Source organism: Camellia sinensis, chromosome 9 (genome assembly GCF_055761805.1).
Source record: "Camellia sinensis isolate YWXY chromosome 9, ASM5576180v1, whole genome shotgun sequence".
Taxonomy (NCBI): domain Eukaryota; kingdom Viridiplantae; phylum Streptophyta; class Magnoliopsida; order Ericales; family Theaceae; genus Camellia; species Camellia sinensis.
Genome location: NC_138969.1, coordinates 190,905,814 through 190,930,259, shown reverse-complemented (window position 1 = coordinate 190,930,259; position 24,446 = coordinate 190,905,814). Strand labels below are relative to the sequence as shown.

At 41.7% G+C, this 24,446-nt stretch overlaps 1 long non-coding RNA gene across 1 annotated transcript; it reads left to right on the top strand.

The window, feature by feature from the left end:
* The first annotated feature begins 22,799 nt into the window (after positions 1-22,799).
* Positions 22,800-24,242, top strand: LOC145800073 (uncharacterized). The gene is made up of 3 exons (XR_014341396.1): positions 22,800-23,327; positions 23,399-23,492; positions 23,708-24,242. It is a non-coding gene; the product is annotated as an uncharacterized LOC145800073 (long non-coding RNA).
* Positions 24,243-24,446: the final 204 nt, after the last annotated feature.

Genomic DNA, 24,446 nt, shown 5'->3' with positions numbered 1-24,446 from the left:
CCACAGTAGGCAACTTCATCCTGAAGTCCAGCCATAAACACTTCCCCGATCAACTTTGTCCATTTGATCATCTCGGTAATCTTTGTCTATTCTGCATTCGAGACCTCGATTGTGATCTACGGTGTAGTGCCATACAGACTAGGGGCAACTTTCTAGTTGCCAGAATCCGGGGTTGTGCATCTCAGTGACAGATCTCAGGCATGTCCAGTTCTGATCCATATCGAAAATGGTTTTGAAAAGTTTTAATAAAAGTTGATTTTGTTCAAATTAATCTTTTTACAACTTAGACTATTCTTGGACCAAGCGGGAAATTTTCAGTACCCACAACCATCAATTTTATTGATTTCAATACAGAGTTCTCCTACTCTTGAATACAAATTGAAGTTGCCTTTCATTACATTCATAAAGAAAACTTGAAAGTACTGATAAAGCAATAAATTCGGGGCATAGATAACTAAGGTGTTCCTACGCCCCCTCCTAGAGCTGGTCGAAACCTCTGATGCCAAAGTGGGCCCAACTTGTGCCTCTTCATTGAGCCAATCTATGCACTTATCAGAGAGGGTGTAACTGAAAGTGGGAGCGGGGGCCAGAAGCTCTCTAGTCCTCCATGCCGTGGCATACCGAGCAAGCTACGTGCCTCGGACCGAAAACGCAGTAGGGTACTCTATCCCCTCCTCTGGGCAAATCTGATCATGTCCGAACTGATGCCGGAACCGGAAAGGAAAATAGAACACACAGTGTGTCATTCCAATCAGCTGGAACCCGGGTTAGTGAGTCATGCTGTAGCTCATCGCAGGCAGATTGAGCCAAAGGGCACCGCCAAGCAATGCGGTCTGCGGACAAACTGCACATCCATTCAAGCCACCATCTCTCATCAAGGGCATCGACTAGACGTCATTGGAAGAAATAGCCGCGAGCTGAGTATGCTGGGCATGAGTCCACAACCTGCAATTTGTCCATCAACCACACCTGGGGAGGGATGAAAAATGAGAGATTAAAGAATAGAGAGGTGTACGATGAGAGAAAAGTAAGAAAAAAAGGGTTTTAAGAGAAAAACTGAGCCTGAGGGCCGAGTGATGTGAGCAATATATGTGAGATGGGGTGGGAAACATTACCTTTAATAGTAGTGGACTCCTCGCAAATCTAGTCGTCTCTTGGCGTTAGAAAGCGTCCAATCCCATCAATGTCTCAGCCAATGTCATGGCAATACAGCTCTTGCCCTCTTTCAAACCTTGGGCGACTTTGATCAAACGAGTGCTAAACCCATCAGAGCCTGGGGCAAGCAAGAAATGAGATAACATGCATAAGTAAAGCGCATGTCGTCGATAACTCTGCCAGTCATGGTCGCTGCGGTCACCGGCATCAGAAAACCGACGAATCAAGCTGGGGATATCCAGCACTCCATCGCGAGTCAATGACCGAGCGTCATGCAAAGTGAGCCCACACGTCCATCTTAAGGCTTGGACGTGGCCAAAGCGGAATTGTGGCAAAATTTCTTCATTACGTTTGGATTCTATCAAAACTTGGAAGTCTTCGAAAGTGGGACATATTTCTTGCCTGCCAAAGCTACAGACATGTGTTACCGGATTCCAAAACCTTGCCGTGGCATAAAGGAACGAAAAACGCAGTGGAGTGCGACTCAACGTGAATAGTGCATTTATGCTGAAGCCCCAAAAATTCAACTTTTCTGAGCCGTCCAAGGAAGCAATCCAATTTGTGAGATTTTGGACAAGAAACACCTCTATTTTGGTGCAAAACTGAGTTAAAATGAGGGAACCACGAAGCTGAAACCTTTATGAAGGATAAGGCACTGTTTGGAGGACAAGTGTCATAAAACTGGAGGTTCCTAGGATAAGTGGTTGGCCGATCACTTTTTCTGGTCGGCCAGCTACTTTTTTGGATTCCAGACAGAAAAACTAGTTGGCAGGCTCTAGAAGTGGTCGGCCATGTGCAAAAAGCTGGCTTCTAGCTGTTTCTTGTCTCTAGAAGGGAGGCTCTAGCTTTCCTGTGTAGTGAGAGTACTGAAGGTCCAAGTTTACCTCTATTTTGGATGCATTTTGTTGATTTGTTTGTCTCAAAATGCATTCGCTCTTCGAGTTGTTAAGTTTTGCTTATCGAGTTGTTGCTCGTTGCTTATCGAGTTGTAAACTTGCTAAGGTTTTGTTTCTTAGTGAGTTAAGTTGTTTAGTTTGTTGCGTCGGTTCACTACCTGACTTGGTAATACACAGGGTTTAATCTCCATTCAAATTCATTTTTGTGCAAAACGGTGCAATGCGATGCGATGCTAAGAATACAAGTACAACACTTTTTTTTGAACAAAAAGTCATTTTCATTCCATCATGGCTTCTTTTTTCACAACATTTTACAAAGGAGTACAAGTTTTGAAAATAAAACTGCCTAAGCTGTACAATGTGCTACAACTACATGTAAAAAGAAACATAAAGCAGGATCATCTGCATCAGTGCTAACAAGCTCAAGACCGAGAGGCCCTCTTCCTCCTCTTCAGCTGAGCAGCCTTCGCGCCAGCGCCCCCGTCTGAACTGGAGTCACCACCCTTGGAAACCTCCTCGGTGTCACCTCCATCCTCAGAACCCGAACCAGAGTCATCATCCCTACCTGCAGATGTCTTTAACTGCGGATATGCTAACTTCTTCTCGCTAGACTCCTCCTTATATCTAGCAGGTGCTCTGCGCCTACCACGACCGCGAGTCGATGCTCCTCTCCTAGCTACTCGAGAAGGTCGGGATGGCCCAGGCGGTACAGGTGCGACCTGAAAAAATAGTTTGGGGTACATCAGCCAGAGTATGTATATCAGATGCAAGAATGATGTATAGAATGAGTGCATGCAGATATAGTATGTGAATGTGGTGTGACAGATGTGCTCTACACATGCAGTGAATCAGTGTGGTGAAATGTTCAGTTTTTTATGTCATCAGAAGTATGATAAATGCGAGAGGATTGGAAAACACCGGAATACTGTAGGAGTGCAGCAGTGTCTCTCTCTGCAAAACCATGCCCTCGAGCGAGGGAACCACCCCCAGCAGCCCATCAGTGTACTCTCTAGGAGGCTGTAGACACAAGTTCAAGTCATCAGTGAATGAATGAATGTCTAAATATCTGAATGATAAATGAAAATTGTGAAGCATACCAGTGGTGAGTCTGGGTCACTGACGTATCGGTGATCCGGCCACGGAGGCTCTAGCGGGATCTGGTATGGTGTCCCATACTCCCAACCTATCAGCCCGGTCGGAAGGTCTGGCCATCCAGCATACTAGCAAGTCGAGGGCATCCATCCGGTCCCGCCCCTCGATAAGCCGGCCCCGCTAATCGAAGGAATGTCTCTAGCTCGGGCGCGACTCGAGGAAGGCATGTCAGCAACTCCCCTCCTGGAGACATGGACATCTGACAGTGGAGGCATCAAGTACGTATGGCGTTATGTCGCGTAATCCTTCTCCTCCAAGAAAAGCACCGCTTCAATACCCAACATGAGGTCTTCCGTCTTTTGGGGTGTGAGATCCCCTGCAGACCGCATCTCTGGTGGAGGCAGTGAAGGGACGTCCTGATTAGAGTTTCCCATCGTCTGGCGCATGAAGCGCTCTTCGAGGAACCACGCTCTGCCAACCGGTCCCTCAAGCAGAACCCTGTATCGCGAAGTGCCCCATGCCCTAGCGAACAGAAACCGAGGATTCCTTGGCATGGCTATCCAAGGCTGCCAGTTAACCTGTGGGTAGCAAGTGCATGAACTAATTAGATGTCATGAATATGTGAGATAAATCAAAACTGAAAGCATGAAGAATTGAGAGTTCTAGACTAACTCCGTCCTCCGTACAATATCGAAGAACTACCGGAGGAAGGGCAAAGTTTGCCGGGGCCTCAGTCGGCACCGATCCCAAATTTGTGCGAGTAGGGGATCTCAAGGGGTGCCTCAACCTCGAGCTTAGGAGCCAGCGTCGGGAAGTATGCATAAACCCACATCTGTAAAAGTCAAAACAGTGGTCGTCAGAATGCTGAATGCAGAACGCTGTGTGCAGTATACAGAATGTATAGAGGATACAGAAGGCTGAGTACAGAATGTTGTGTGCAGTATATAGAGTGTACAGAGGATACAGAAGGCTGAGTGCAGAATGCTGTGTGCAATATACAGAATGTACAGAGAATACAGAATGCTGAGTGTAGAATGTTGAGTGCAGAATCAGAATACAGAATGCTGAGTGCAGAATACGAGTATAGAAAATACAGAATGCTGAGTGTAGAGAGCTGAGTGCAGAATATACAGAAAATGAAGAATGCTGAGTGCAGAATGTAGAATACAGAATGTAATGTGTGCCGTGTACAGATAATGAAAAATAGAACTGTAAATCAAGAGGGTAGAATATACCTCCCAGGCTCGCGAGTAGCCTCCAACTATGGTCCCCCACTCGCGGGAGGTCGCATTCATATAACAGTAAAGGGTAACGAGGGCAGCGCCACCCCAATCAAAGCGCCGGACCTGTGATAGGTCCACTAGAGCACTTAGCAGATAAAGCCCAACTGTGTTCCCCCTGTCGGAGAACAGTGTGGTCCCAAAGAGGAACATCAAAAATCCCCGGGCATACTGATGTATGGCCTCAATGGTTTGGGGCATAGTCATTCGGTACTGCTCTGAGAACCAGGTGTACCTGGCCCTACCTAATGATCGGTCGATCAGCGGACGGGCTCCGAGCAAATAAATCCAAGCGGCCTCCCACTCACCCATATCTGCATCATATGGGATCGGCCGGCCTCCCACGTCAAGGCCCGTCAGCATGGAGAAACCAAATGGGGTCATCGTCATGTCCCAGTAGCCGAAAAATGGAAGGAGTTGGTGGTGTCCCACTATCTCTCTACAAGTGCGCCCAGGAGTGTCCTGCTCGCTGGATCACGTGACAATCCCGCATAGAATGGGCCAAACCCTACCTCATCCACAATGTGTCGGACAGTATTCGGGAGCTCCGCGTACCACTCCCTCGCAAGGATAGATCCATAACCCCGTGTGAAACGGGAGGACACCTGCATTCAGAATGAATAGATGTATTTAGTTCAGAATCAAATGTATGGGCTGCGTGCAAATGAGAATGTATGAGTTGCGGTTTCAGATTGAAATGTACGGGCTGCGTGCAAATGAAAATGTATGAGCTGCGGTTTCAGATTAAAATGTATGGGCTGCGTCAAATGAAAATGTATGAGCTGCGTGTTCAGATTCAAAAGTTTGAGCTGCGTGTTCAAAATTTCAAAAAACGTGAGCTGCGTGCTCACAACAAAACTTTAAGCTGCATGTTCAGATTCAAATGCATCAGCTGCGTGTTCAGATTTGAAAAATGCGTGAGCTGTGTGTTCACAACAAAATTTTTGAGCTGCGTGTTCAAAATTTCAAAAAAAAAAAAAAAACAAAATTTTTGAGCTACATGATCAAAATTTCAAAAAAAAAAAAAGTGAGCTGCGTGTTCACAACAAAATTTTTGAGCTGCGTGTTCAAAATTTCAAATTTCAAAAAATGTGAGCTGCATGTGCACAACAAAAGTTTGAGCTGCGTGTTCAGATTTCAAATTTAAAAAAAAAAAGTGAGCTGCGTGTTCATAACAAAATTTTTGAGCTGCATGTTCAAAATTTCAAATTTCAAAAAATGTGAGCTGCGTGTTCACAACAAAAGTTTGAGCTGCGTGTTCAGATTTCAAATTTTAAAAAATGTGAGCTGCGTTTTCATAACAAATTTTTTGAGCTGCGTGTTCAAAATTTCAAAAAAAAAAAAAAGAGAAGTGAGCTGCGTGTTCACAACAAAATTTTTGAGCTGCGTGTTCAAAATTTCAAATTTCAAAAAACGTGAGTTGCGTGTTACAACAAAACTTTGAGCTGCGTGTTCAGATTCAAATGCATGAGCTACGTGTTCAGATTTGAAAAATATGTGAGCTGTGTGTTCACCATAAAAATTTTGAGTTGCGTGTTCAGAATTGAAAAATGTGGGCTGCGTGTTCACAACAAAAGTTTGAGCTGCGTGTTCAGACTTCAAAAAAATGTGGGCTGCGTGTTCACAACAAAAATTTGAGCTGCGTGTTCAAATTATAACAAAATGTGGGCGGCGTGTTCACAACAAAAAATTTGAGCTGCGTGTTCAAATTACAACGAAATGTGGGCTGCGTGTTCACAACAAAACGTTTGAGCTGCTTGTTCAGACTTCAAAAAATGTGGGCTGCGTGTTCACAACCAAAAACTTTGAGCTGCTGCTTGTGTATCTAGATTGGTTAGACCCACGAGATCGAGATTGTATTCATTGAATGTATGTGTTCCATTTGGGAAATTTGTGAAATACGTATTGGGATATCGATTAACTCTGCACATGCACATGTACATCTAAACCTACGCTTAGGGTGATTTGTTATATTACTGTCTTTGATGACTAAACCATTGGAACTATGACTCTGTGATTGTGTGATTGGGTTGAGCACCCCAAATAACGAACTCTATAAATTACGAGATCATGTATTTGGATTGGTAGAAAATTGACTGAACTATATGACTATGTTAAGCTTGACTCGTAAACCTATGTTTTTGTGACTAGTTTGAAATCTCTGCGTGACAAATCCTATACTATGTGTAACCGAAGAACTTTTTTTAATGTGTTACTATGTACCATGTGCTTTCATATAAGACCTATTTGAGAATTTCTATACTGATTATGATATATACCTCCTGACGCCTACATATGCAACTACACCTGAATTTATGTGAACAATGCCATATTGTACATGATTTGAAATACTTTGACATGAACAGTTGTGATAAATGACTCCGATATGACTTTGAGAATTGATGAACTTAGAACAGTTGTGAAACTATCGACTATGTACCTAAGCAATAAAGTGTGCCTTACAGAACCAAAAATACCCTATTGAGAAAACTTTTATCTGATTCAATCTGATAGAACTTTTGTTTGATTGGGCTTGTTAGAACCCTCATTTGATATAATTTGATGGGACCTTTGCTCGATTTGATTTGGCAAGACTTTTGACGGGATTAATTTGATGAGACCCTCTATCTGATTTGACCTTGTTAAGGGGAAGTACGGATTACGTATGAATAAATAGCCAGATTATTCTTGGTAGGAAAATTGATAGACCCAAAACTTGAATCCGTTTGGAGTACTTGACTTACTTGATAGACCTTTTGTGGGCTATTAACAGATTGATCTAACCATGAACACCATTGACAACCAACCTTCAACTATTGAGGACATATGTGTTAGAAATGAACTGAATTGTGCAAATCTAGTGATCGGGTGTCTTAAGGAACAATGCTTGTGTATTGTCATACTCTTGCTTATTTGACGCTATGGAAGCCGATGACAACAGATTGATTTGACTGTAAACAGTAATGAATAATTATCCTCGACTAATCAGAACATTTTTCATATGTCTGCTTCAGTGTTATCAGATTTTGGGAAATCAGGTTATGTGAGTGGTATTGTGTTTGTTTTGATGACATCCTTGAGACATCCTTTCATGCTAGGGGACGTTAAGCCTATGTAGCACCTTTGGTGAGATATCTCTTTTGCCACCGACGGTTTTGTACGGGTGGGTTTGTCTAATCGATCTCGGGTTGGCCACCGACGGTCGTGAATGGGTGTGCTTTGATCCCGAGACGATTATTCCCTTGTCTTGTTCGGAATGTCATCCTTTGGTATTATGTAGATGTTATTAACATCCAAGAAGCTTTAAAAAACCCTGATTGTCCGAAAGAATGTGAATTCAATACACCTTGTGTAAATAACTGCTCAGTGCCATTATATTCTACAATTGGGGCTCTGAGGATGTGTAAATTGTGTTTAACATGTGATTGACTATTTTGATATCATCTTTGACATCATGGGGATTAATATACGAATTGCCTTATGCTTTTGGCGACTATGAGATAGTGTGGAAAAACTCGAAGGAACAGGGAATTGAATGTTGAACCGAATTGTAACTGTAAACTGTTGAATGAATTGAGAACACGTGTATTGTGTTAGAAATTGACTGCTTCGATGTTATTGTACCTTATAATCAGTATTATGGGGATAGGCAGACCGTGTGCAGTGTATGGGTAATTGCTTCGATGCTACCTTTGTTGATTCAGGAATCAGTATCTGGATCCACTTTATATTCCTGAAGATTTTTGATTGACCTTGGAAAATGTGATGAGTCACCGAACTAAATGCCGAATTAGATTGTGAATTGTGGGATTATTGGAGAATGAATTAAACTTCTGTGATGAGGAAATCGTTGAATTTGTGTCCAAATGTTTTCGGTGTCAACAAGTCGAAGTTGAACATCAGATATAGACGGGACTACTTCGACTTCTCTCCATTTCGGAATGGAAATAGAAATATCTGACTACAAATTTCATTGTGGGGCTGCCTTGGACACCCAGGGTATAAGTCCCGTTTGGGTTATTGTATATAGGATTACTAAGTTTGCTCATTTCCTCCCTATAAAATTTTCGTATGATGCTTATAGATCGGCCACTGGTTACATCGATAAAATTGCTTGTTTGCATGGGGTCCCAGTATCTATTGTTTTAGACAGGAATCCTAAAATGTGCTCGAATTCTGATAAGCCTTCAAGAGGCAATGGGGACTGAATTGTGATTCGACGCTGCTTGTTATCCGAAAATCGATGTATAATTAGAAAGAACTTTTAAATTTTGGGAGGAATGCTCTAAATACATGCCTTAGATTTTTCAGGGAAGTTGGAAAAATCTATCCATCATTGGCAGACTTGGCTTACAACAACAGTTCACACTCTAGTTTCGGTATGGCACCATACAAGCCTTGTATGGAGGGAAAGGTAAGTCTCTGACTGATTGAGAATAGAGTGTTGCTTGATTTTGAGACTAAGCAGATAACTATCAAAAGGATTGGAACCGTTAAATAAGAAAGTCTCCTGAGTTGCTTTCAACTAGAGGTAAATTAAGTTTGGAGGACCAAACTTCCTAAAGGGGGGAAGATTGTGATAACCCTATTTCGTATCGAGCTAATTGGTCCTTAAAATAAATGTGATTATGTGTTTGATATGATTTTGTGTACCATTGATGTGAAAATATGTGGTTTTGAATTTCTATTTGTTCACCGTAGGAATATCTGTTTGATTATCTGCTTTGGAAATTAAATTGAAGGCCTTATCAGCCACGAAAACCGAAATTGACTATGCCATTGCGATTGGCATAATTTTTAGAGCCTACGGTGAAATTTAATTGGAAATTGATTCAGATCAGATTAAATTGATTAAATTGATGAATTAGTGCGCAATTACTTTATTATTATTATATTGGAATTAGTGGAAATGGTTGTATTAGAGCACTACACCCTCAATTCTCTCTTTAGCTTCATTTGGCTGATTTTGAACTCAAAGAAGAGAGAGAGGGCCGGCTATAGAGAGAGAAAGGGAGAGAATTGTGTAATCTTGGCTCAAGGTTTGGGGAATTTGAAGATTAAACTCAAGAATTTGCTATAGTTTGGAAGATTGAGCTCCTAGGTAAGGGAATTCATGAGTTTAATGTTGTAAATTGTGAATTCAAGTTTAATAAACGGTCAAGAACATGAGTTAGATTGATTATGATGAAATTGAGTTGGTTTTGTTGAATTTGAAGTCTTAGAACACATGCATGTAAGAAATTGCCATAAATTTCCATGTTTGAGCATAAAGTATGTAATCCATGTTGAGTTTTGATTAATGACCATGTATTTGATCATCTTTTCACCAATTAAGTTGAGGATATTGTGTATATTTCACATGCAAGTGCAAATCATGGGAGTTTGAGTCTTGCATGTTTGAATCTAGTGTGTTGGTGATGAGTTTGAGTTAATTTGAGACATGCATGTGATTAAATTGTGAGATTGAGCTTCAATGTGTTGTAATTTGGTGTTTATACCATGTTAGAATATGTATATGTGAAGTTTGAGCCAAAATCACGCATGTGGAACCTTTGAACATCAAATTGAAGCTCAAGAACATGTTCTGGATTTTCTAGAATTTGGATGTCCGCTCGAGCGGGGAAACCGACGCTCGAGCGTGAAATTCGTGTTCCTAGTATTTTCTGCGGACATGGTGTCCGCTCGAGCGGGGAGCCATGTAGAGGCCTTCCACTCGAGCGCTAGAGTTCGCGATCGAGCGTAAATTCGACATATCCAGTACTTTTGCAGGCCTCGTGGGTCCGCTCGAGTGGGGGAAGTCCACGTTCGAGCGGGGACCCTGTTTTCTAAAATTTTGAAACTACATTCTGTGTTTCGTTTTCCGTTCCCTTTCACTTCTAAGTACTCTTAGGCATATATTGAGCATTGTAAATGAGTTAGAAGAATAAGAATTAAGCTTAAAGAGGAATATGTGAATTAAGAACGGATTGAATCGGTTGTGACCCATATGTGTTATGTGATGTGTAGGGTCAAGCTCCAGGGCAAATCAATCAGCCGATCACTGTGAGTAATATCTTAACAAAGATATCTGAAATATGTTGTTGTCCAATTGCATACTTCTATATAAGTTTTATAAGTTCGTTGATTCGATTGGTGGACAATGTTTGCTATACCAAATGAGTGGGCCAGAGGCCAGTTTGATCTGAATAATAGAGTGAATGGGCTAGAGGCCATTTTGACAAGACTGAATGAATGGGCCAGAGGCCGTTTTGACAAGAATGAATGGATGGACCATAGGCTGTTTTGACAAGAACGAATGGATGGGCTAGAGGCCCTTTTGACAAGGATGAATGAATGGGCCAGAGGCCGTTTTGACAAGACTGAATGAATGGGCTAGAGGCCGTTTTGACAAGATTGAATGAATGGGCCAGAGGCCGTTTTGACAAGACTGAATGAATGGGCTAGAGGTCGTTTTGACAAGAGTGAATGGATGGGCCAGAGGCCGTTTTGACAAGAATGAATGGATGGACCAGAGGCCGTTTGATATGAATGAATGGGCCAGAGGCCGTTTTGACATGAATGAATGGGCCAGAGGCCGTTTCGACATGAATAAATGAATGGGGCAGAGGCCGTTTTGACATGAATGAATGGGCTGGAGGCCGTTTCGACATGAATAAATGAATGGGCCAGAGGCCGTTTTGACATGAATGAATGGGCCGAAGGCTGTTTCGACATGAATAAATGAATGGGCCAAAGGCCAGTTTGACACGAATGACAGTTTGACACGAATGATAGTTTGACACGAATCACAGTTTGACATGAAAGTATGAATCAGCCAAAGGCCAGTTTGACTTGAATGATACGAATGAATTGGGCCCGAGGTCATATGATGTGTTTGGAATCACAGTTACTTAACTTACATATGTCTATGTATGCGTGTATTAGTTAGAAATATAAACTGGGCCCAAGGCCGTTTGAGGTATATTGTTCCAATGTATATTCTTTATTTGATATTATTCACTGAGCTTTCGCTCACGCTCATTCATGTGTTTATAGGTGAGCCAAGAGAGGTCCAGACCCAGCCTCAGTGAAGTCTGTATGGAACAACCCAAGTTTTGAAGAGTCAGCCCTTGCGTTTCACGCATGAGACACGTCTTCGCCCTTTTGCCATTCTGTGTATTTCGTCATGTTGGTGAGGACTTTGGTATACGTCTGTGCATAGTTTTGTTTAGCTGACTTAGATTGAATGATCCTGTCTGTACAGAACCTTATGCTACTATACTTTCTGTTGTGAGTTATTAACATATGTATGTATGGAATGTTATAATGTGCATAAAAGCACGGCTCTATGGACAAAGTTTTAAATTTGCTTCCGTTTGGCCCCTTTACACTGATGAGTTTTGTCTTATTTGGTTTGAGGCCATAGGTAATCTCGTGATTACTGGCTGGTTACGGTCTTAACCCATAGAGGTGGGTTCGGGTCGTGACAGTATGTACTTCGCGTGAGACATAATGAGAATTGTATAATTCTCTTACATCCTTTCTGCATGTAATGTAGTTTGTTTTGTATTCACCTGCTTAAAACTGTTGCATTTATTTTGCATAATTGCTTCGTAACAGCTTTCTTTGCATGATCATAAGTTATGTTCGGCTTTGTGCATGTCACTTGCATTTTGCCCTTGCCTACGAGCACATTTCTTTGTTATCTTGCCTGTTTGTCTAAGTATTCGGCCTTGTCAAAAATGGGTCGTCTCTGGGCTTTGACACTCACTCTCGTCACTTATGACTTCCGAGTTTTGTCAAAGAGGGGCAATTGTAGACACCTCATTTTTGATCGACCTTAAGACTCAGACGTCATCGATTGAGCGCTCGGTGATGGTGCATGTTGTGCTCGTTCTGAGGTTTCGGAATTTTGGCTAAGAGCCTTGCCTCTGGGCCTCGAAACTCTTTGTGCTTTGACTCGGTTTGCGGACCAAGTCTTGTTTTCCCTTCCTGGAGGGAGGGAGAGGTCTTGTAGACCATCTCTCTGTGGTCGTAGGCCACTTTTCCTGTTTGGAGACTAGTTTCTGGTTTTTGGAGCCTTCAGCCACGCGCCTTGTCTCAGGACCACTTAACATTCTCTGTTTGGCGTAGTTTTTGAACCACACCTTGTTGCCTCTGCCTAGAGGAACACTATGGTCCGGGAGACCACTTTTGTGGTTGCATACCACTTTTGATGCTCGTCAGCTAGTTTTCGGGGCTTTTGGCCACGTGTTTCGCCTCCCGATTTCTCGTCTTGCATCTGCTTTGGTTTGTCTTTGGTACAAACCTTGTTTTACTTGTTTGAAAGGTGGTACCAGGGTGGGAGACCAGTATTTCTCTTTGGAGACCCCTTTTCCTTTTTCCAGCCGATTTTCTTATCAGATAACTGGCTTTCTTGGTCTTTGGACCATCTTTTCTGGTCAGTCACCACACCACCACCTTGCATTTAGTGTGTTGACCTCTCCCACCTATGGCCGGCCAGTTTTTGCTCTGGTTGACCACCTAAAGTGGTCGGTCGACCACTTTTACTAGCAGGCCGACCACTTCAAATGGTCGGCTGCTTTTTGGCACCTTTTTGGAGATATTTTGGAACAGCTGGCACAGTTGGAGGGCATTTGAGCCATCCTCCATACACGTGTATGGAGGGATGGCATTCAAGCTTAGCTTCTCCAAGAAGCTTTGGCTTTCCTCTTCTATAAAAGGGAGGCTCCTCCTCCCTCCTCCAGGTTTAGAAAATTGCCCTTAGAGAGATACATATAGTTTTGTATCTATCTTGCTTGGTTCTTCATTTTTGTGCTTCAAAAGTGTAGATTTGTCTTACTTTAACACACAAACACACACTCAAACACCTTGCTTGGGTTGCTGAGGCTTCTTGAGGCTATTTTTGAGGTTCTTGGACTGGTTTAAGTTCAAAAAGGTTGCTGGAGTTGCAGTTATAAAGAGGGTCATCAAGGGTGAGTTTCTAACCTTTAGATCCCCCTTTGTTGCTTAAGCTTTTAGCCTATCTTGCATGCTGTTTTAAGCTTAGCTCATAACTGATAAAAGTTCTATTTTTGCATGCTTTTGATCTTTGTTTAATATCACTTTTGTGTTTGGGGTTGTTTACCCCCTCTTAGGCCTTGTTTGGCCCTGTTTTTGAGCCTTTTTTGTGAGCTTCGGGACCACCTTGTTTTGGCCTTCTCACCACTGAAATCCAAACGGATTTTAGTGGTGGGGATGGTGTTTTAAGGTCCTAAGAAGGAGAGGTCCATTCCTTCTCCTTATGTCTTCTTTACATGCCTTAATATGCCTCATGTTTGAGCACCTTTGTTAAGTGTATGTTGACCATGCCTTAGCTTGTATTTGTGGTTATTTTGCTGTGGCATACCACTGTTTTTACTTTTCTTGGTCATTCCATGCATGGTTAATACACTTGTAGTGTAAATCACACATACTAGCTTTGTATGCTTTATGAAGTAGCATATCATTCTAGCCTATGCTGTGTCCATTTCAGCATGTTCTTGGGCATATTTTATCATGTCATACCTCTGTTTAGGTTTGGTTTGGTTAGCCTTCGCATGCTCCATGCACTTGTATTGCATTTCTATGAAATAGCCTAACATGCATCATGTTGTAACATGTCATTCTAGCATGCTTTTGGCTTAACTTCATGAAGCTTTTGTCCATGTTTTAACATGCTTTAGCTCCGATTTTGGTTGTCTTGGTCATGCATGACTTGCTTTGTATAGCTCTAGTTCAATCTAGCTTGTTAGCCTTGTGTGTCAAGTCCACTAGCATGCTCTACTTGGACCATTTCAATGATTTGGCATCATTCATAATGTGATTTCAGTACATGTTTCATGTCCATGTAGTCACATTTATCACTCATTCAATGTGTTGGAGGGTTTCCCCCTTTATGTCTTAACATGAACCATTGCGTATGCCTTCATGCCTTTGCTTGCGAGCCACCATTTCAGTGCTTATTTGAGGTTATTATGCCATGATATAACTCTGATTTTTATTTCTTAAGTCATTCCATGCTTGGTTTTAATTGGTGTAGTGTAATCCACCTTATTTGCCTTGTATGAATCATGCCTTATGCCCTCCATGCTAGCATGTTTTGGCTTACTTCTATGTATGTTTTGGACTCGTTTTGACATGATATAGGACTATTTTAGGTTGCCTTAATCACATGCTTCATGTTTTGTATACTTGTAGTACAAGTGCTCTTGCTTGCTTCAAGCTTTGAGCATCATTGCATGCTTCATTTGTGTTGCGTACATGATTTAGCATCATCTAGCATGATATTTCAGAGCTTACAGCATGCTTATGTTCCCATTTCATTCATGTTTTGAATGCCTTTGAGTGTTGTGCATGTTTGTCTAGTTTATGGCTTAGCTTGTATGCTTGCATGCCTAGGCCTTTGGGCACTTATCTCAGCATGTTTTGGTCCATATTTTGACCTACTTAAGCTATGTCCATGCTTAGTTCATGCATTTGTGCCATGTATTGCATGCCTCCTTTGTGTTGCTCTTTGCTAGCTTTCATGCCTTAGGACTCTTGCATGCTTTACTTGCTTATTTTGAATGATTTGGCATCATTTCTTGTTTCATTTTAGTGCACTTAGTGTTGTTACACTTGCACATTTGTCACTCATTGAGCACTCTTGAGAGTTGTGCTCTTTGGCTTCTTTGATGGCTAATGCATTGTGCATGCATGCCTTGCTTTATGTGCCTTCATTTCATCACCAATGGCCACTGATTTGGGCATGACTGAGGTCTGCCCATATTGGTTTAAGTCCATTGAGTATACTATATATTTTGCATTGAGCATGCCATGCTTGGTATATTACATAAGTTTCCCTTGTTGCATTGCATTGTGCATGGATGCATTACATTATGCTTAGAACCTTATGAATGCCTTGCATTGAGTATTGCATCTAGTTCCTAGCATTTAGCATTGTGTATGCTAGTTGTTACATGCTTTAGCATTGTGCATGCCATTAGCCTTGTTAGGTTGTTCATATTGCATTGCATGTTCGCATGCTTAAGTCATATTGCATTGTGTATGCCATGTAGTTGCATTGTGTATGCCATGCCTGTTTGCATTGTGCTTGGAGTAGGTGTTAGTCCAAACACGGGAAACGAGGGACGTTTCATACTCAAAGTGATGAAACGTGCCTTAATTCCCGGTCGCTGACGCTCTTGATCATCCATGATAGAGTTTTAGGCTTTATGTATTTACTTGTGCATTCATTTTCATATTGAATTGTGCAACTTCGCCTCTCGGCCATCACGCATGAAAATGCGCGATTGGTGGCCCGAGGGTCGAGAACCTACACTCCCTTTTGAGTTCATGACATGATAGGGAGGGTGGTTGTGCATACATATCTTGCAAATACATTGCTATGCCCTTTCTTGCTATCTGTTGCAGCAAATTGCAGTTCAGCAGCAATAACTGGTCAGCCAGCCAGAAAAAGTAGCTGGCCGACCACTTTTCTTGGTTTTCAACAACAAAAAGTGGTCGGCTGGGGTTTGGAGAGACCAAAAGTGGTCGGCCACCCTCCCACTGGATTCCCAAGGTGGATTTTCATCTTTCTGGAGCTTGGTGCAAGTTTCTGAAAACAAATGAAAACAGAGGCAAATCAGGGCATCGCATTGGATTTCCAAACGAGGCGACTGGACATGCATGCATTCCTCTCTCTTTGAGGCCCCTGATTTATTGTTTTCCTTAGCTGCCATGCTTAGATAGCTAGGTTTTGCTTTGGTTTGTACCTTTTATTAGTTAATGCGTTTAGCTATTTCAATTCGTTTTGTAATAATTAGTTGATTAGTTAATTAATTTATTGTGTAATAATTAGTTTAATTAGCTTAGATTAGCTAGTTAGCTCTTTATTCGGTCTCTCCCTCAAGAGAGCCAATTGTTATAATAAGCGTGCGTGTGTGTGATGCATGTCTTCCAATCCCCATTTCTTTCTCCCTTTTACTTAACCGCTTACGATGGTTAGTTTTAGGGCATGTTTCATTTAGCATACCTTATGCTTGCATGTTTGCATGCATTCATCTGTTTTGCATGCACCTGGCTCGGCGCATCATACTAACTGCATCGTATTTCAATTCCAATTTGAATACATGTATCCAAGTTGCATTTCACATGACATTCTTAGGATAGCCGAGCCTATTTTAGTTACATTTTCGCATGTGTTGCATTAGCCATTTTAACATGAACTAGGATCATGCATTGATTTCTAACTAGTTCCTTGTTTTGGCTTAGAGTACACTGTGAGTGTTTACGCTTTAGCATACTGCATGTGTGTTAATGTTGCCATGAAAGCATACTTGCCATGAGGCTATTTGCTTATATGATATAACTGCCTGAATGCCTGTGGGTGAAGGTTGGATTGTTTGAATTGGGACAATTCATTGAAATCCGCATTTTAGCCTACTTGCGAGTAGCAAACTTCAAACCATTTTCCAAACACACGGATATGCAATGCTTTGTTCCAAATTAGGCGATCTAGTCTATACTTGTTTTGCTGTGTGCATCACATAGTAATTCTAGCTAATTAATCGGAATAAGAACGCATGTGTTTTCAAAAACTCGATATCATGCTTAGTACAGGCCGATCTTTGATCAGGCGAACGAGGGTGCTCATTAAATGACCATGCCCAATCGTACCCAAGTTCCCGAGCCGAGGCAACTTTGGTGATGACGGACACGTGGCCTTAGGCACGAGTCAGGGTTTCCTAAATTTTCCCAAAATAAAATATTTAGGTGGCGACTCTGTATCTGGCAAAACAGTCCATGTTTGGTACTTCTTTACAAAAAATTAGTTTTCCAAAACGATTTGCCGGATTTGGATTATTTGGTGATTTATCAATCTCACATCGCACATTGTGAGATCAAATTAAGAACCGTGACATGAGTCCGAACTTGTAGTAGCTAGAGAACAAAATGAGATTTCGCACCTCTGCAGCGCGGAGCTCGGGAGTCCTCGGGCGCGTCTACAGCCGCTAACTCTAGGTCATGAGTAGGGTAGTTCCTCTCATGTGTTTTCAACTGCCGTGACCTATAAGCTACTACCTTCCCCCTCTTACAACAATACACAACCCAAACCTTCTCGTGAAGCATCACAATACACCAAATAGCCCAAACCCCTCTCTGGAATAATCAATACTGGAGCTGTGGTAAGTCTAAATTTAAGCTCTGGAATGACTTTTCATAAGTCTCACTCCACACAAACTTAGTTTTCTTCCTTGTTAGTCTAGTCAAAGGTGAGGCCAATCTAGAGAAATCTTTCACAAACCGATGGTAATACCTGGCCAACCCCAAGAAACTACAGATCTCATAGGCGTTCTTAGGTTGTTCCCAATCTTGTACGACTTCTATCTTGGATGGATCTACAGTCACTTCTTCCTCGGATACCACATGATCTAAGAACTTAACTTCTTTTAACCAGAATTCACATTTCCCAAACTTAGCATACAGTTTGTGGGCTCTAAGTAACTTAAGTACTACCCGTAGGTGTCACGACCTAAACCCGCCCCTATAGGTTTAGCATCATAACCGGCCAGTAATCCTGGGGTTACCAAAGACCTCTGAACATATCATTACATAATAAGGGGCTACGGAAGTGAATATAAAACATATATAGTCCATTGAGCTGTGTAGACATAGATGGAGTAGAAATTTAAAACATTATATAAACACATGTGACGTCACATACTTACACATAAAACCAAAAAGGGACTTAACCTATCATGCAGATAAACAGAAACTTTAGGTCACAAAATACGACCACAAAATACGACCACATGACTTTTCCGGAACCCCCTCAGGAGGTAAAAAGGTTGGCCGACAAAATAGAGTTCCAGGAATTTATTAACGAGCTTGGTCACCTACATACATAAATAATACAGTGAGCTGGAGCCTAGTGAATAATAACAGAGTAAATGTTTTAATGAATGATGTCTATAATAGATTTAGAATTTAGATTCTTATTCAGAAGCAGATACATATTCATATTCGTGTTCAAAGTTCACATATTTCACATGATCATACGTGGTACATCCATTAGCTTTAACAAATCTGATGACCCATGAAGGGACAGCCATAAAGGCATTCCGATGACTCATGTGCACAGAGACGTTTCCGATGACCCATAAAGGGACAGCTATAAAGGCATTCAGATGACCCATAAAAAGATGCAAAATATCACATGATGCTATGGATGCCACAAGTACATTTCGGAAACTTGGACAATCATTTATTCATGCAAAATATAGTATTTCAGAAAATTGATCATTTCATATCATAATGTTCAGAAAATATTTAACATGAACATAGCTTTACAAAGTTATTACTCACAGTTGGCTCCAATAGTAGACAGATAGAGCAGATAAAGCAGACAAACAAAGCAGATAACCGGTAGCCTACGGCGTGTGACCTACACAAACATAGAACAGATACACATTGAAACACACGCTAGGAATTCATTTAATTCATTTCTTTCTTGTTTGGGTGTGTTTCTAATCCTTCCCCTCATTATTATGTCTTAATTAGAACTTAGGAATGCCTAAGATGCAATGAGGATGCCAAAATGCACTTTGAAACACTTAGCAAAATTTTAAAAAACAAGGCACCTCGCTCGAGCGTCACTTCCTACGCTTGAGCGAGCCCCTAGGTTTGCAAAAGTACTGGTCCCATGAATTTTCCGCTCGATGGACGCTCGAGCGAAAGACTGAATAAATAGGGTCCTCACTTGACAGCAACTATTGTTGCTCGAGCGGTCTGCAAAATTTGTAAACTTCTGGGAGCATGAATTTTATGCTCGAACCAACTTTTGGTCACTCAAGCGAAAGTGCAAAGCAAAGAGTGGTTGCTTGAGAGCAGGTTTGCCGCTCAAGCGGAGATGCAGAATTCTGGAATTTCCAGATTGCTCTTCAAACTTCAAAACTCGAATTCAAAGCTACAAATCATGGTCTTTTGGGCCAAAAGCTTAAGGAATCAAGTGTAAACTTAGAAAACATTGTGAATTCAAAATCATTTCACAAAATCAAAGCCTAAAAGGATGCCAATTATTCAAATCAAGCTTGAAACTTTGAAAACATAACACACATGTATTTTCTTGAATTCAAACATTCCAAATCTTGGTAGAATGAGGTGTTTAGTACAAAGAGGAGTTGAATTCTCATAACAAATCCAAAATATGAACATGCATGGGGAAAACTTTGAAATCAACTTCCAAAACTTCATTATATGCACATGCATGCATGAATTGGTCCTCAATTCCATCCTTTAGCTCAATTCTCATGTTAATCCACATATCTCACTTGATTCCATGTATTAACCAACTAAATTACAAAACTAGATGCTAAAAATTCTTACCTTAGAAGCTTAATTGTGTTCTAGATGTCCAAATGTTTGAGTCACTAAGCTCAACATCTTGAATTCTCTATAATTCTTCTTCCTTTCCTTTGTTTTCCAAGCTTTACACACACACACACACTCTCTCTCTCTCTCTTTCTCTCTCTCTCTCTCTCTCTCTCTTTCATGTTTTTGATGTCCAAAAGGTGAAGATGATATCACTCTAAGGTGTTACATAGGCCTTATATAGGCTAATTAAAGAACTTAATTAATTTGAGTTAATGTTAGCTAATTAGAATTAATTATTCTAACTATTTGATTCCGAATCGAATTTCAATTAATCCTACCATAATGTTCTAAATATTCCAAATAACACATAAACCAAGTCAATTTCGTGATCGGATGCTGTAGACACCCCATTTTTGACTGCCCGCAAGGCTTGTGCGCTTCGTCCTGGGCACTCGATGATGAAAGTAGCATTGTGTTTGATTCAAATTCTTAACAAAGGAATCTAAGGTTGGGCCTCAAAACAATCCCAAAACCTTCATATGTACCTTGTTCTTACCTCAGAGGTCCATTTGTGAACATTGTGCCATCCTACACTGAGCTTGAAATAGAGGAACATGGAGCACATTGGGGCCCGACCATGCCTCATTGAGGGCTGGCCGTGTCCATTTGGGGCTGGTTGTGCCTTGTAGGCGATAAACACTATTCTGGGCGGGAGCTCACTAGCTGTCTATTTTTAAAGATATTTTCGACCTATTTTGCTAAAATTTGATAAATACGAGGTTATATATTTGTTTTGAGGGTTGAACAGTTTTCAAAGAGCTTATACACACATTTGAGAGCTCCTTCTTCTTTGCCAAGCCATCTTTGAGCAAGCTTACCATTTTTGCACTATATCTATACACTATACAAACCCTAAAACCTTAAACTTGGAGCCTTGGTTGAGCCTTGAGAATCACAATTTAGGCTTGAGAGTGTGCTTGGATCAAATTTGATTCACAACAAGAGCATGTCCTCTTTAAGAGGTATAAGCTCACCACCTTTTCTCTTGCTTTCATTTTTGTCTCTTAGTATCAATTTCCTATGTCATTGTATTGTTTTGGATCCATTTAGAGTGTTGGGACTTAGGTTTGAATAGCTACCAAAGGTAGAAAGGTTTAACATCCTTTCTTGCACCTTACTTCATAGCTCACACCCTTGCCTTTACACTCTCTCTTTTAGTTTTCAAACTGATTTTCAGAGTTCAAAAAAGGCTAAAAAACATGGTTTGAGGTCTCAAAAATGGAGTGGCTAGCCATCTCTCCCTGCTTTTGTTCACTATCCTTGTGATTCCTTGCTATTTCCTATCTTTTCAGACTCTTTAAGCATCATTTTAGTCATTGGTTTTTTACATATTAGGGGCTGTTTAGACTTGTTTTAATTCATTTAATTAGTTTCTGCTTTGAATATTTCACCTATTATGTTGTAAGTCCTCATGGCTTTGCTTGATTAGGCCTTAGATATCAAGCCATTTGAGATGATAGCTTTTCTTTGCTTGGTTTTCATTTTAAGAGTCTCATTCTTAAAATCAATCTCGTATAATCATGTCTACAACCTCCCTATTTTCTTCTTTGCTTTTGTTTGAGAGTTATTTCAAAAAGATTGATGGTTATTCAAGGCATGGGAAAGAGACCTACGCTCAATGGCTTAAACTCTACGGAGGTTCATCATCAAGGCGTAGTCCCTCTTTCATGCTTCAGATCATTTCTTGTTTGACATTTCTTTTCATGTAGTGGACTTAACTATCACTTTGGGACATATTAATTAAAGAATAGAAAGGGCTAATAAAATGGGCTTAAAACCAATAAAACCGACGTAAAGAAAATGCTTAAGATTGCTTGGATTCGGCCAGACGTTATGCCGAGTCCATAGTGTTAAGAGTTGTCAGACATCTATTCATGATGTTTTGACGAGTCTTGAAGCGTGTCTACCTCTCTCTTTAAGATAAATTCATGAGAAGAGGAAGGGGTGGTCATCATCCATTGCATTTATCAATTTCTTGTCCAAATCACATTCGAATTCGTCAAGCCATCAACTTGTGTTCATTGATGGTTTTGGACTCGAATCCACTCTTTCCATTTCTCTACTGCCGGGGATATGACGATGACTCCCTATGACTTTGCCATGATCACAGGCTTAGGAGTAGGGGGCGATCCGATCCCTTTTGACATCGACATGGGGGAGTGGGAGGCAACTTAGATCGAGCTGCTAGGAGTGCGTCCACCCTTGTACCAGCCAGCTATTGTCAAATATAGTTGGTTCGCTGAGTAGTTTTGAGGAAGCGAGCTCGAGACACTAGAGGAGACGGAGCAGTATGCCAGAGGCTTCCTGATGTTTGTCCTCGGTACCACCTTGTTTTCGAACAGGTGGAACACTGGAGGCTTATATTTGTTGAGTGCCTAGTGACCCTTCCCTGGGTACCCTTCTAGGACTAGGACGGAGCTAGCCTCACCAGCCTGTATGGCTATATGAGCTCTACCTTCCTTTTGAGAGAAGAGTTGATCAGAGGCTACTAGCGAGCCTGGGAGGTATGCATTTCAGTTCCCTCTTTGCAGTTTACATTTTCTTCTTTATTTGTTGAACACTCGTGCTTTCTGCTTTACACTTTCTGCATCTGTTCATACCATGTGCTTTTTGCTTCATACTTTCAGTATTTGTTTATGCTGCATGCTTTATGCTTTGTATTTTCTACTTCTGTTCATGCATTGTTAATCACATGTCACTGCACTTTCCATGTAGCTGTGGGTTTATGCATATTTCCCAGCCCTGGGTCTAGAGCCCATGGAGGAGCTGTCCCCTATGGTCCCTTACTCGAGGCAATATGATGGTTGATGCCAGCGCTGGAGCCGCGAGTCTTTCGCCACTACTTTGACATTGTGGCCATCCATGAGGTAACCCGAAACACAGTTATTTTTGCTTTACAACATTTTAGCAACTAACAACAACTAACAATCTGTACACTCTTTGTTTGTAGATCATGTGGCAGCCTTGGGCCATGATGCCGGCTAAGGTACGAGACCAGTACGCGGGAGCATGGGCCACCTCGCGCTTCCAGATCCGGCTGGAGGGCCTAGTCTACTGGGCCTGGTTCCTAAGCGAGAGATTCGTTTGCCAGATCATAAGCTTGTCGGATCTGGTCGTTCCAATGACACCGCTAGAGTCTATGAGATCAGCAGTCAGCCTATCCATTGATGTAGTCTCTCAGTTCATGGTTGGCTTGGATGTTTATTACTTCAGAGATGAAGATGACTACACGACCTTTATTCAGATCCACTTCATGCCACCTTTGATAGGCGTTCACGGAGGCGAGGGGGCGAGGGCTCCTGCGGTGAGAGAGGCGACTAGGGTGACTAGAGCCCATGCTAGAGGGGTTCTCCCTACAAAGCAGAGCACCCGTTGGCCAGAGCTTCCTATTACGCTTACATGCTGGCGGTATACTAGGGCAGCTTACCAGATCCCGATCGAGCCGGCCGACGTTAGACACGAGCATGTCGGAGTTCGAGGCTCGACCTAGGTATGGACTAAACTTTACCATTTGCACCCGGCATTTCATTTCAGATACTAATCATCCAAATGCATTTGCAGGCATCCATAGAGTACACGGGGAGCTGTCTCGAGCTGGTGGCCTCTCTGATGGGTATGGTACAGAGGAGGGAGATGCTGCTCAGTCTCCACCCAGGTAATTTCCTTCAGTTTACGCTTCATGCTATCATATTTCCACTGATACACTGGCATTTCAACTATAGTCTTTCCCAAACTGCACTGATACACTACATTGGCACACTCTGCTCACACACTATACTCATACTGTATCTGATTTCTGCATACCACTTATTCTGCATATTATGCTTGTATACACACTGTAATTGATATGTTGACAACTGTCTTTTTTAGATCCCATCTATACCGATGGCTCCAGCGGCGACAACAGCACCAGCACCGGTAGTACCCCCTCTAGTAGCAGGGAGGAGAGCCAGAGATAGGGGCACCCGAGACTAGAGCAGCCCTTCAGAGCGCATCTTGAGCGATGACGATATTGAGACTAGTGACTTTGAGGAGGTAGCGAGTCGGCATTTGAGTCATTCGAGAGTGGAGACGATGATACTGGCTCGGGTTCCAAGAATGGGGGTGTTACCAATGAGGGTTCTGAGGTAGAGAGTGGAGACAATACTGGCTCAGGTTCTGGTTTAGAGACTGATTCAGACAGTGGTGCCGAGGGAGATAGTGCCTTCGAGTCCTCCCCTTTGAGGAAGAGGACGGAGAGGGCCTCTCGAGCCTGAGGTGACTAGTGTTGATTTTTTGGTACTTTTGCTTAGTTTCTTTTTGTTTGGTAGCATTAACACATTGTATAGCTTCAGATATGTTTATTTTGCTTTGAAACTTGTACTTCTCTTTTGTAAAAAAACCATGAGCGGAATAAAACCTCGCAGTTTTTGTAAAAAATGTAGTCATTTTTGCATCATGAGCACGATATTTGCATGAAATGGACATGGAGTTGAAGTTGCCAAGAGAACTCTTGCTTGAAACAATGTTCTTAATCGGGTAATGAACCAACCAACAATCGATAAACAAAGCAAAAACAACTTAAATACAAATAAACAAACTTGCTAAAACCAAAAAGACTCAAAACAAG